The sequence below is a fragment of the Rhodamnia argentea genome, chromosome 5, assembly GCF_020921035.1.
Source record: "Rhodamnia argentea isolate NSW1041297 chromosome 5, ASM2092103v1, whole genome shotgun sequence".
NCBI classification, from domain to species: domain Eukaryota; kingdom Viridiplantae; phylum Streptophyta; class Magnoliopsida; order Myrtales; family Myrtaceae; genus Rhodamnia; species Rhodamnia argentea.
In genome coordinates, this window is record NC_063154.1 from 14,040,997 (window position 1) to 14,052,752 (window position 11,756).

At 39.1% G+C, this 11,756-nt stretch overlaps 1 long non-coding RNA gene across 1 annotated transcript; it reads left to right on the plus strand.

Annotated features, from left to right (window-relative positions):
* The first annotated feature begins 3,327 nt into the window (after positions 1-3,327).
* LOC115742025 lies at positions 3,328-4,287 on the plus strand. The gene is made up of 2 exons (XR_004015515.2): positions 3,328-3,615; positions 3,869-4,287. It is a non-coding gene; the product is annotated as an uncharacterized LOC115742025 (long non-coding RNA).
* The last annotated feature ends 7,469 nt before the right edge of the window (positions 4,288-11,756 follow it).

The following is an 11,756-nucleotide window of genomic DNA, read 5'->3' on the forward strand; positions in this document are numbered from 1 at the left end:
TGCAGTTAGTAAATTTAATAATGTTACAGCCAAAACGCCAGCATGTAATATTTATTGTAGATGCCCATGACCCATACATTATTTTGAAAGTGCAAATATTACGTCGCGCAAACGAAAACAAAAAGTATTCTAGGTGTGCAATCTTACTAGCGCCTTACATGATCTATAAAATCAATGGAGTATTTCAAAGATTCCCGGTGACATATGTAAATTGAACTTTCTCGCCATCTAAATGAGTTAAGAAAAACAAAGATGTAAAAAAATTTGGGCTAAGTTGGAACCAACTCGAATCGAACCAAATTATTTGGTCGGGATCAATTTTCGGACCCAAAAAAAATGTGGGACCTATGGTAGGGTTGTTGGACACCAGATATGTCTCTCAGCCCAAACGGTTCGTATCTGGACTTTGCGTTCGTATCGTAGATAATCATCGTTAATAGCTGAATATGTATTAAAGCCATCTAGGTGAGAGGTAAATGTGATCATGAACATGGCGGCCTATTGAGGTCCAATCCAAAACCAATCAATCCCGGTTATTTAGAAGGCCGATACGATGGGTTTCGGCAAGCAATTCCCTTCTTAAGCTTAGCCCGCCGAGCTCAGCCAGGCCTAATAAATTTTACCTAACGATATGTAATAGAGTTATCCGCATCGATCGTATGCTTGAACTTCGAAATTGACTGGCGTCGAATAATAGATTTGTGGCTAGCTTTTGTCGGCCCTTGTCCTCTGGATTCAACTAATCTATCTTACCCACAATAAATCGCTCCGACCACACAATTGTCCGAGACAAATCTAGACTCTTGGACAAGAATATCTTTATGAGACCAAAAATAAAAATTAACAAGGAATCAGATTCGTGAGGCTTATGTCCATCGTTATTCTCACGGCCGCCACCATCCACGACTAGAGCCACAACGTCTTCAATTATAGCGCATTACTCATTGCCACGTTATAAGACTTGCCATTTTTTACGTTATACAAGTTACGCCTATCTAACTGTACTGTTTATCCCGAAATCACCGATGAAGGATCTGCTTCTTGCATACAAAAGGAGCACAATCGTATTAAGCTGCGTTTGGTTGTTAGATATAAGTTAAAATAGGATATGTTTTATTCTATCATGTATTTGATAGCTGTCTAAGATAGGATAAAGGGGGATATAGCATGGATGAAACTATTCTAGGAGTGGGCGTAGGATAGATCGGGATAGGATTTCTCAAGAAAGCAGAACCAGAACCAGATTTTTCTCACAACTATCGCCTCTCCTCCATGTTGGACCGCCTTCGCCGCTCCAAGCCGCATCTCCGCCATGCCAGGCCGCCTCTCGGGCGGTGACGACCGTCGAGTGTGACCACCTCTTCGATGACGCCAGGCTAGGGTCTTCCGCCACAAAGCAAAGTATCTCCACTACCTTATTCTTTAAAGGATTTTTTTAGCGTGATATGAGATCGTGTCCCTCATTCTTTAACCGTTTGAACCTTTCTAACATTCGAGAGGGGTTTCGACATATTATGAAAAACTCGAGATTGATCATCTTTCAAGATATCCCTTTTGGGTGACTTGTATGAGTGCATCTTCAACTTATAAAAAAAAAAAAGCTTAATAATTAAATTGTTCATCACTTGTTTACTCACTCAGCAAGACAACGAGTAAGGCTAACGGATCATTCTCAAAGGATTTGACTCCAAATCAAGATCCTCGCTTCTACGGGGTTTGCTCTGTTGATATTGTGCCCGAATTCAGATGACAAAAACCTATGTTCAACAATAATTCACTCATCGGAACTCATCATTGAATAATTTTTGAAGCATCCTAATGTTTCAGCAAAATATAGTCGATCTCATCAGCATCTTGCCTCTGCTTATCCGACTTTAAATCTTTAGTTCGCCAACCAGAATATAGGATATGGAAAAATCCTTGGATTTTTATCCTGTCCTGTCCGATCCTATCCCGACTAGAAATTTGGACGACCAAACGCAGCCTTAGAAGTTAAATTCGTTGCTTAAGGAGGAGTCTAGTAAAGGGAAAATTATCCAAAAAAATTATAAACTTATGGTATGGTGGCTAATTTAATCTTGATTTTTTTTCCAATTTAGTCATAAACCTTATGACAATTTATTAATTAAGTCCTCATGGCCAACTTTGGCCTAGAAATGCTTACGTGGATATCCAGTTAGCACCGGCCATCTTATATGTCATGGTCGACGTTGACCTAAATAGTTTTTTAATATTTTTGAAAATGTTTTGAATATTCTTTTCTTTTTTCCTTCTATCATATTTTCCACCAGCGGAGTAACTAAGATCCCGACGACCCTCGCTGATCATAGATAAGGGCATCACAACCCTCACTCAAATCCTGGTGAGGGTTCCAATGAGAGAGAGCACTATCGATTTCTTCACCTTCTTTCTTAGCCAGCCAAAAACTTCTGGAGCCAGCATACAGGCTTTGCAGAGCATAAAAGCACCTTGCTTTGTTTACGGAAAAGTTCAGTCTAAGCTCATTTACTCGCCCACAATCCTCCAAGGAAGTATCAATATGATTCTTCTAAAGAGGAAATCCATTTGATAACACAACTTTTGAAGCGAAAATCTGTTTGATTATGCAACTTCATTTTTCTACTTCTGGAGTTTTTTTTTTTATAGCTACAGAAGTACTTTTGGAGCCACTTAAAGAACTAAAAAAAAATTATTTCTCTATAAGTTAATTTCTAGAGCAGAAGTGTTGCCATGCACGCTCTAATATATTGCTTCGGAAATTTCTTCGGTTGCCATCAATGACAATAAGGAATAATTTTTTTCCCCCTTAGAACAGTTTTGTGGCCACTCTTTTCTCTCCAAATGCTTCATTACGTTAGAATGAGCTCATATTACAAATATACCACGTTGATATCATGCCCTTGAAGACAATGTCACTAATACTCAGCTTAATTCGCAAATTAGTTGACAATACTATGACAGCTGTAGGTAGACATTTGAAAGTTGATCGTACTTAATGCCCAGTAATATTCTTTAAAAGTTGATAGTACTGTAAGCAGAGATTTTGTAAAATTAATTTTGTAGACTTGCTATTATTCTGGCTTTGTTAAGAAGAAAAGCCAGTAAAACAGATGAAGAAAATAAAAATAAAAAATAAGCTACGACCAGAAAAATTGAAGAAAGGTCCACTATAAAGTAAGCCAAATAATTAACTAGAGAAAGCATTGGTAGGACCAGCAATGACTCACTCTCAACTTCCACGGGAAGTTCTCAAACTTCAGAAACAAGTCCAACAAATAAAATACAAAATAAAAAGACTATGGAAAGATGTGGAATCCACTAAAAAAGCCACAGACAGCCTAACTTCCCAAGTAAGGGTAAGGACAGTGCACCAGACAATGGACAGGTGGGACTCCAACTCAAGCAAGCCATGTATATAAATTCATCTCCTCACCCAGGTTGAAGATCAAAGTTATCCTTCGGATTTCGGGGATGAAGCCCGTGACCAAAGGGCTCGTCAATCATTACTTGAAGCTGAAAGAACGATCCACGTGTCGGTATCCCAATCAATCCTGGTTCCTGATCGGAACACACGGGCAAGGGACATGCACGAATATCACCTAAATAAAAGGCCAGGTATATACTTTTATCTCGTTCACTTGGTATCTATGCTCTGCTTGGCTTTGCAGACTAAGGTATAACTATCGATTTGACTCGTCCAATTGCTTTTGCCGAGTGTAAATGAGTATAACTGATGCAAGCCAGTTGGCATCTAATGATTAGGATGCTGCTCTGTACATCTCACTTCTATGAGGATATGTTGCTGCCTTTTGCTACTTTTTGGATATCATCTCAATTCATGTCGCATCCTTCTTTCAAATGTGTGCAGAGATATTGTTCTTGGCCTTTTGAAGGTGCGACAAGATGAGAAGGCTGATAATTCGGACATCCTAGTAGATTCAACTACCTCATCTGCAAGCAAGTTAAGAAGGCGATTCACTTATTTCTAATAAAATCAGCGCGATCCAAGTGACCGAAGACACTTTTGAAGCCGTGTTCAACTTAAGTTCCTACATGCTTATTGTGGATTCAAAATAAGCTTTGTGTTTTAGAAGTGAAATCTTCTTTCTTGGCGAGAAGTCTATTCATCTTATTGTAATTTTTTATTTCATTTCAATATGAGAACATCAATTGCTCGAAGATTGTTCAACCCAAATTACAGTACTTCTCCAACTCAGTAAATATGGATACATTCGCGTATCCTTGGCAGATTGATGATTTTCCTGCAGGACGTCTTATTTCCTACTTTGAGCGTATGGCAGCACTCAAGCATCTCAGAGTTCTCAACATCGGTAAATGAAGGCCCCGGTGCGAAGGAAGTACTAGACAAAATAATTGAGACTCAATCTTCTAGTTTTAAGATCACGGCGGTCCAAGGCCCCGGCCGTAAAACAATTATATCTGCTCTTCGATTGATAGTCTTTTGTGATTCTTTTTTTTTTCTACCTCTGCAATCTCCACAACAGAATCTGCCAGGTTGACATTCTAGTACAATCAGGAGAAAACAAACAGGAATTGTGATCCTAGTTGTGGTACATCTGTTCATAACATAATTAGAGACCCCAATGAGCATCTGTTGTTGCCTAAAAAATGCTGGATGGTGTCATGTTGTGGTCATCTTGAGTGAGGGACATCTAAGCTTTGCTGCATTTATCATTTTGGAGCTCGCAATGTGTCCAAATTTCATGTATGATGGCCTGAATTAAGGACTTATATCAGAAGAAAGGCTCGTACTAAGCATGATTAACTGGCTAAAAGTGCAAGCATTGGCAAGTAAAAAAGAGAGCGTGAACTCCTCCCATCATGAAAAAGGAGAAGATGATCACCAGAATCAGTGAGCACACAGGTTTTACCCAGAAAGAGGAAGCTGCGATAACACTGGCTTTTAACCCCCATGCTGGCTGTCTAAGAGTTAAGAAACAGAATTGTGTGTTGAGTAGGTCACACGATGCAGGCTTGATTCTCCAACACACCACGAGTTGCATACAATCCTATGTTTGTGTTACACACGAGGGCTTATGCACAAATCTCACTTGGTCCACGAGGTCAGAGTAATGTTTTCAGAGCCGCCCGGCGGGTTTATGCATCTAAGGCGGTGTTTCAAGTCATCTTAGAAAAATCCTGCTGTGTAGCGCTTTTCTTGAATCTGAACTTCCATCTATCATCATCTTATTACAGTGAAACTGCAATGACATGCACAAATACAGAAAAAAGCATTCATTTTCCTTTGCGGTTGAAAGTAAATGAGTTCTAGGAGTGATTGGCTGATCTAGCCACGCAGCACAAACATCAGCGGAAAAAGTTCTGATGCGTGCGTGGGCTAGTGATTCAGTCGAAAGGTATTTCTGTGGGTTAAGTGTTTACAAACGGTACCTATAGCACAAAGTGTATGGATGGTTTATGAGGATTTCAAAATGAAGTGTGTAAAACAGAATGAACCGATGAGAAACGAATTATATCAAGGTGTAAAGGACAAACCACTAGCCGATGATATAGAACGTAACGATAGGACGATCACTACCAATGAGTAATCCACCCTCCATGGATAAAGATGCTGAAGGGGTTTATAATTTAACTCACTTAGAAGAATTCTCATTCATTCAACAATCTGTCTTACAATGGAGAATCCTTCCTCTATTTATAGAGGGACTAAGACATGGGGACTAGACAAATATCAAAGACATAGGAACAACTACACGAATAAATGACATAGGAACCAGAAAGCATAATAAAGTCCTAGGAACCAAAAGAGCAATAAAGCCAACCAAAAACTAGAAAACAATAAAGACTTGGAGACTTGCACTTGGACTCTTTAATGTTGTCTTCCAATTTTTGTCCATAAGTTTAGTCCAACAAATAACCACCTTGGGATATCTTCAAACATGCAACGAAATGATTCGGAATAGTCATCTGTAGATACGTCATTGATCCACATCGAAATCATCAATTATTTTGGTGAAACAGAACATAATCACCAATGGAAGAATCGATACTTTTATGGACGTTAGATTACTCATCTACACCTTCAGTCCACCTTAGCAAGTTGTAACCATGATCTAACTTGACTTGAATGTACATAGGCACCGCTGGATTTGTCCTTGGAACTATGTTGGAACTCAAGGAATGTATGGGTACGTCAGAATGTATCGATGCAATGGATCCTCCTACATCATTCTCCCTGGGTTGTTTGAGATTTGACCTCAAATATGACAAGTCATCTTCTTCCAAATAAAGAGAAAGGTCTTCCACATTGAAAGTTGCTGAAATGCCAAACTTTCCAAGAAGTTCAATCTTATATGCATTGTCGCCAATTCTATGAAGAACTCTTAAATGGGCCATTGGCTCGCGGCATGAGCTTGTTCTTCCGGCAGGATGGAAATTTTTCCTTCCTCGAGTGAAGCCATACAAGATCACATGGTTCAATACAAGCCAGCTTCTTGTGTCGATTAGCTTTCTTCTTGTATGTCTCGTTGGCCTTCTCAATCGTTGAATGAATCTGCTCATAAAGCTTCTTCGTCGCTTGAGCTCTTTCTTTGCCATCAACATTGGCCGGATGATCTTCTCGCTTGCCTCCCTCGGAATGTGCCTCACCATCATCAACCACAGCCACGCAAAGCTCATGTGAGCGATGATAATGTGCATCGCCTTGGTGGTAACCTACCCAGCTTTCTTCTCCATCGGGATGGGGGCCGATTACATTAGTGTATAGCTCGGAGATCTTTCCATTGAGACTGCGTGCGCATCGGTGCACAATTGCCAGCACCATGAGCCAGGTGGTGAGTGGAGTATTATCAATGAAGTTCATGCTGTTATATAGGGGGATCTCCCCTGGCACGGCCGCCTTCTTGTTCACGGCAAACACAAACTTTGTGTAGGTGCTCTTCTACGCAATGATGCCAAAGACAAAGGGACAAACACCGGAGGAGATGGTGTAGTTTTTCTGTAAATACATCTAGTGGTAGTCCGCAATTAGCAAGATGGAGTTGCAAAGGAACAATGACACGACCGAGGCAGCGGCAAGGAGCAAATAATGAGGCTTCACCTATAATGCATGATGTATAGTTTGTCTAGGAATCTGACATCTCCTCACATGTAATGCACGATGTCGGTTAATACTATATTTAGGAATCTAACATCTCAGTCCAGTTCATCTTCTGATTTGTTAGGCTGGTTACTCAACTAGATGGAGTGAAGTTGTAACCATGTATAGAACGAACCAGGCCCTTATGTTTCTGGTGCAACTATCATGGAAGAATCCATTTTGATGATGCCTTTGACTGATGCTCTCAATTGTGTACTGGTGATGTAGTGAATGTGTCTTTTAATGCCAAGATTTTTATCATTACTTATACTTTATGTGACAGATCCGAGATTCAATACCCCACTTGTTAGTATGGTGATCCTAAGGGACTAGTTAATCACGTGCACATCACGTGCATTTTTGTACGTTGTATTAATCATCTACTCTGGATGACTATGAAAATACCCAATAATCCACTTTGTATCAATAGTCGAAACCAAAAAGATATTTTAATTATTTTGTATTATTTATGTTTTAGTAGGTTTACTTTGCCTCAGATAAATTTGCCAACTTAGTGCTGGAGCTCACTCGCAACCTGTTCATACCACGTGCACTTTTGGAAATTGTACTTAGTGCTCCGAGCTCTCTCGTCGTCTATACGTATCACATGTATATCACATGCATTTTTGTACTTTATAGTAATCGTCTATTTTGGATGATTATGCAAATCACCCAATAATTCACTTTAAATTAATCGTCGAAACCAAAATGGTATTATAATTGTTTGGTACTCTTTATATTTTAGTAGGTTTTATTTACAACGTCATTTATATTCATCCTCTGTTTTGGATGACTATGAAATCAATGGAGTATTTCAAAGATTCGCAGTGACCTATGTGAATTGAACTTCTCACCATCTAAATAAATTAAGAGAAACTAAGATATAAAAAATTTGGGCTAAATCGAAACCAACTCGAATCGAACCGAATTATTTGGTCGGGATTAGTTTTCAGGCCCCAAAAAAAAAAAATGTGGCGCCTATGCTTCAGTTGCTAGACACTAGATATGTCTCACGGCCCAAATTGTTCGTATCCGAACTTTGCGTCCATAGATAATCATCACAGCTTAAAAGTAGCGCAATATACATTAAAGTCATTTGGGCGAGAGGTAAATGTGATCATGAACATGGCGGCCTATTAAGGTCCAATCCAAAACCAATCAATCCTGATTATTTAGAAGGCCGATGCGATGGGTTTCAGCAAGCAATTCCCTTCTTAAGCTTAGCCCACCGAGCTCAGCCAGGCCTAATAAATTTTACCTAACGAAATGTAATAGAGTTATCCGCATCGATCGTATGCTTGAACTTCGAAATTGATTGGCGTCGAATAGATTTGTGGCTAGCTTTTGTTGGCCCTTGTCCTCTGGATTCAACTAATCTATCTTACCCACAATAAATCGCTCCGACCACACAATTCTCCGGGACAAATCTAGATTCTTGGACAAGAATCGGATTCGTGAGGTTATGTCCATCTTTCTTCTCACGGTCGCCACCATCCACGACTGGAGCCACAACATCTTCAATCATAGCAAATTACTTATTTCGACGTCATAATTCTGGCCATTTATTACGTCATACAAGTTACGCCTACCTAGGTGGACTATTTATCTCGAAATCGTCGATGAAGGATCTGCTTCTTGCGTACAAAAGGAGCACAATCCTATTAGAAGTCAAATTCCTTGCTTAAGGAGGAGTCTAGTGAACGGAAAATTATCCAAAAAAGAATTATATACCTATTGTATGGCGGCTATTTTTTTTTTATAAGCATTTCCAAGAAAAAAATCGGCTATAAGGACTTAATTGGTAAATTGTCATAAGATTTATGACTAAATTAAAAAAAAAATTGGGACTAAATTAGCTGCCACAAGTAAGGGCATTATTAACGTTGACGTAGATAATTTTTAAATTTTTTGAAAACTTTCTGAATATTTTTATTCCTTTGTATCATATTTTTGGCCAACGGAGTTAATGGGATCTCAACGACCCTCACCGATCATAGGTAAGGGTATCGCAGCCCTCACTCAAATCCCGGTGAGGGTTCCAACGAGAGAGAACGCTATCGATTTCTTCACCTTATTTCTTAGCCATTGAAAAAATTCTGGAGCGAGCATACGAGCCTTGCAAAGCATAGAAGCAACTTGCTTTGTTTATGGAAAAGTTCAGTCTAAGCTCATTTACTCGCCCACAATCCTCCAAGCAGGTACCAATCTGATTATTCTAGAGCAAAAATCTATTTGGTAACGCAACTTTTGAAGCAGAAATCCATTTAGTTACATAACTTCATTTTTCTACTTTTAGAGCTTTTTTTTTTTTTTTTTTTTTTTGCTACAAAGGCACTTTTAGAGCGACTTGATGAAGTAAAAAAAAAATTACTTCTCTCCAGAAGTTAATTTTTAGAGGAGAAGTGTTGCCATGCATGTCCTAATATATTGCTTCAGAAATTTCTTCAGTTGCCATCCATGGCAACAAGGAATTTTTTTTTTTTTTTAAAAGAGTCTTGCGGCCACTCTTTTCTCTTCCAATGCTTCATTACCTTAAAATGAGCTCATATTACATATTCACCACGTTGATATCATGCCCTTGAAGATAATGTTACTAATACTCAACTTAATTCACAAATTAGTTGACAATAATATGACAACTGTAGGTAGACAATTTGAAAGTGGATCATACTTAATGCCCAGTAATATTCTTTAAAAGTTGATAGTACTGTAACCAGACATTTTTGTAAAATTACTTTTGTACACTATAAAGTAAGCCAAATAATTGACTGGAGAAGGCATTGGTAGGACCAGTAATGACTCGCTCTCAACTTCCACAGGAAGTTCTCAGACTTGAGAAACAAGTCCATCAAATAAAATAAAAAAATAAAAAGACTACGGAAAGATGTGGAATCCACTCAAAAAGCGACAGACAACGTAACTTCCCAGGCAAGGTTAAGGAGAGTGCATCTGACAATGGACAGGTAGGACTCCAACTCCAGCAAGCCAAGTATATAAATTCATCTCATCACCCAGGTAGAAGATCAAAGATATCCCTCGGGTTTAAGAGATGAAGCCCGTGACCGGAGGGCTCGTCAATCATTACTTAAAGTTGAAAGAACAATCTAGGTGTCGGTGTCCCAATCAATCATGCTTCCTAATCAGAACACACGGACAAGGGACATGCACGAATATCACCAAAACAGGAGGCCAAGTACATATATTTATTTCATTCACTTGATATCTATGCTCTTTTTGGCTTTGCAGACTAAGGTGCGACTACCGATTTTGCTCGTCCATATGTTTTTGCCGAGTACATATGAGTGTACTTGATACACACCAGTTGGCATCTAATGATTAAGATACTGTTATACACACCTCAGTTATACTAGGATATTTTGCTGCCTTTTGCTACTTTTTACATCTTATCTCCATTCATGTCGCTTTCTTTTTTCAAATGTGTGCAGGAATATCGTTCTTGGCCTTTTGGAGGTATACAAAATGAGAAAGTTGATAATTCGGACATTTCTAGTGGATTCAGCCACCTCATTTGTAGGCTGGTTAAGAAGGCGATCCACTTATATCTGATAAAATCAACGCGATCCAAGTAACCGAAGACACTTGTGAAGCCGTATTCAACTTAAGTTCCTCCATGCTTATTATGGATTCACCATAAACTGTGTATTAGAAGTAAAATCTTCTTCCTTAGAGAGAAGTCTTTTCACTTTATTTTACTTTTTTATTTCATCTCATCATGAGAACATCGATTGCTCAAAGATTGTTAAACCCAAATTACAGTACTTGCCCGACTCAGTAAATATGGATACATTCGCATATCCTCGGCAGATTGATGATTTTCATACAGTACGTCTTATTTCCTACTATGAGCTTATGACTGCACACAAGCATCTCAGAGTTCTCAACATCGGTAAATGCAGGCCCCCGTGCAAAGGAAGTGCTGGACAAAATAATTGAGACTCGACTTCTAGTTTTTAGATCACGGCATTCCAAGGCCCCCGGTCGAGAAACTATTTTATCTGTCCTTCGATTGATAATCTTTTGTGATTCTTTATTTTTTTCTCCCTCTGGAATCTCCACGACAGAAATCTACCAGGTTCACATTCTAATACAATCATGAGAAAACAAACAGGAATTGTAATCCTAGTTGTGGTGCATCTGTTCATGACATGATTAGAGGTCCCAATGAGCATCTGTTATTACCTAAAAAATGCCGGATGGTGTCGTGGTGCGGTCATCTTGAGTGAGGGACATTCAAGCTTATATCAGAAGAGTGATTTGTGACTTATATCAGAAGAGTGGCTCGTACTGAACATGATTAACTGGCAAAAAGTGAAAGCATTGGTAAGTGAAAAAGGGGAAAAGTACACTAGAAGTGCCATAACTTGTGTACGGCGTTCACTTGAGTGCCATAACTTTCAAAACGTTCACTTAAGTGCCATAACTTTTAAAAATTGTTCACTCAAGTGCTACATCGGAGCAAAATCGTTCACTTGAGTGCTACAGTAACTTTTCCGGCGTGCCACGTCATCTTTCTTGCGTCTACAATAACTTTTCCGGCATGCTACAGTAATTTTTCCGGCGTCTACAGTAACTTTTCCGGCTGCCACATCAGCTTTTCCGGCTGCCACATCAACAT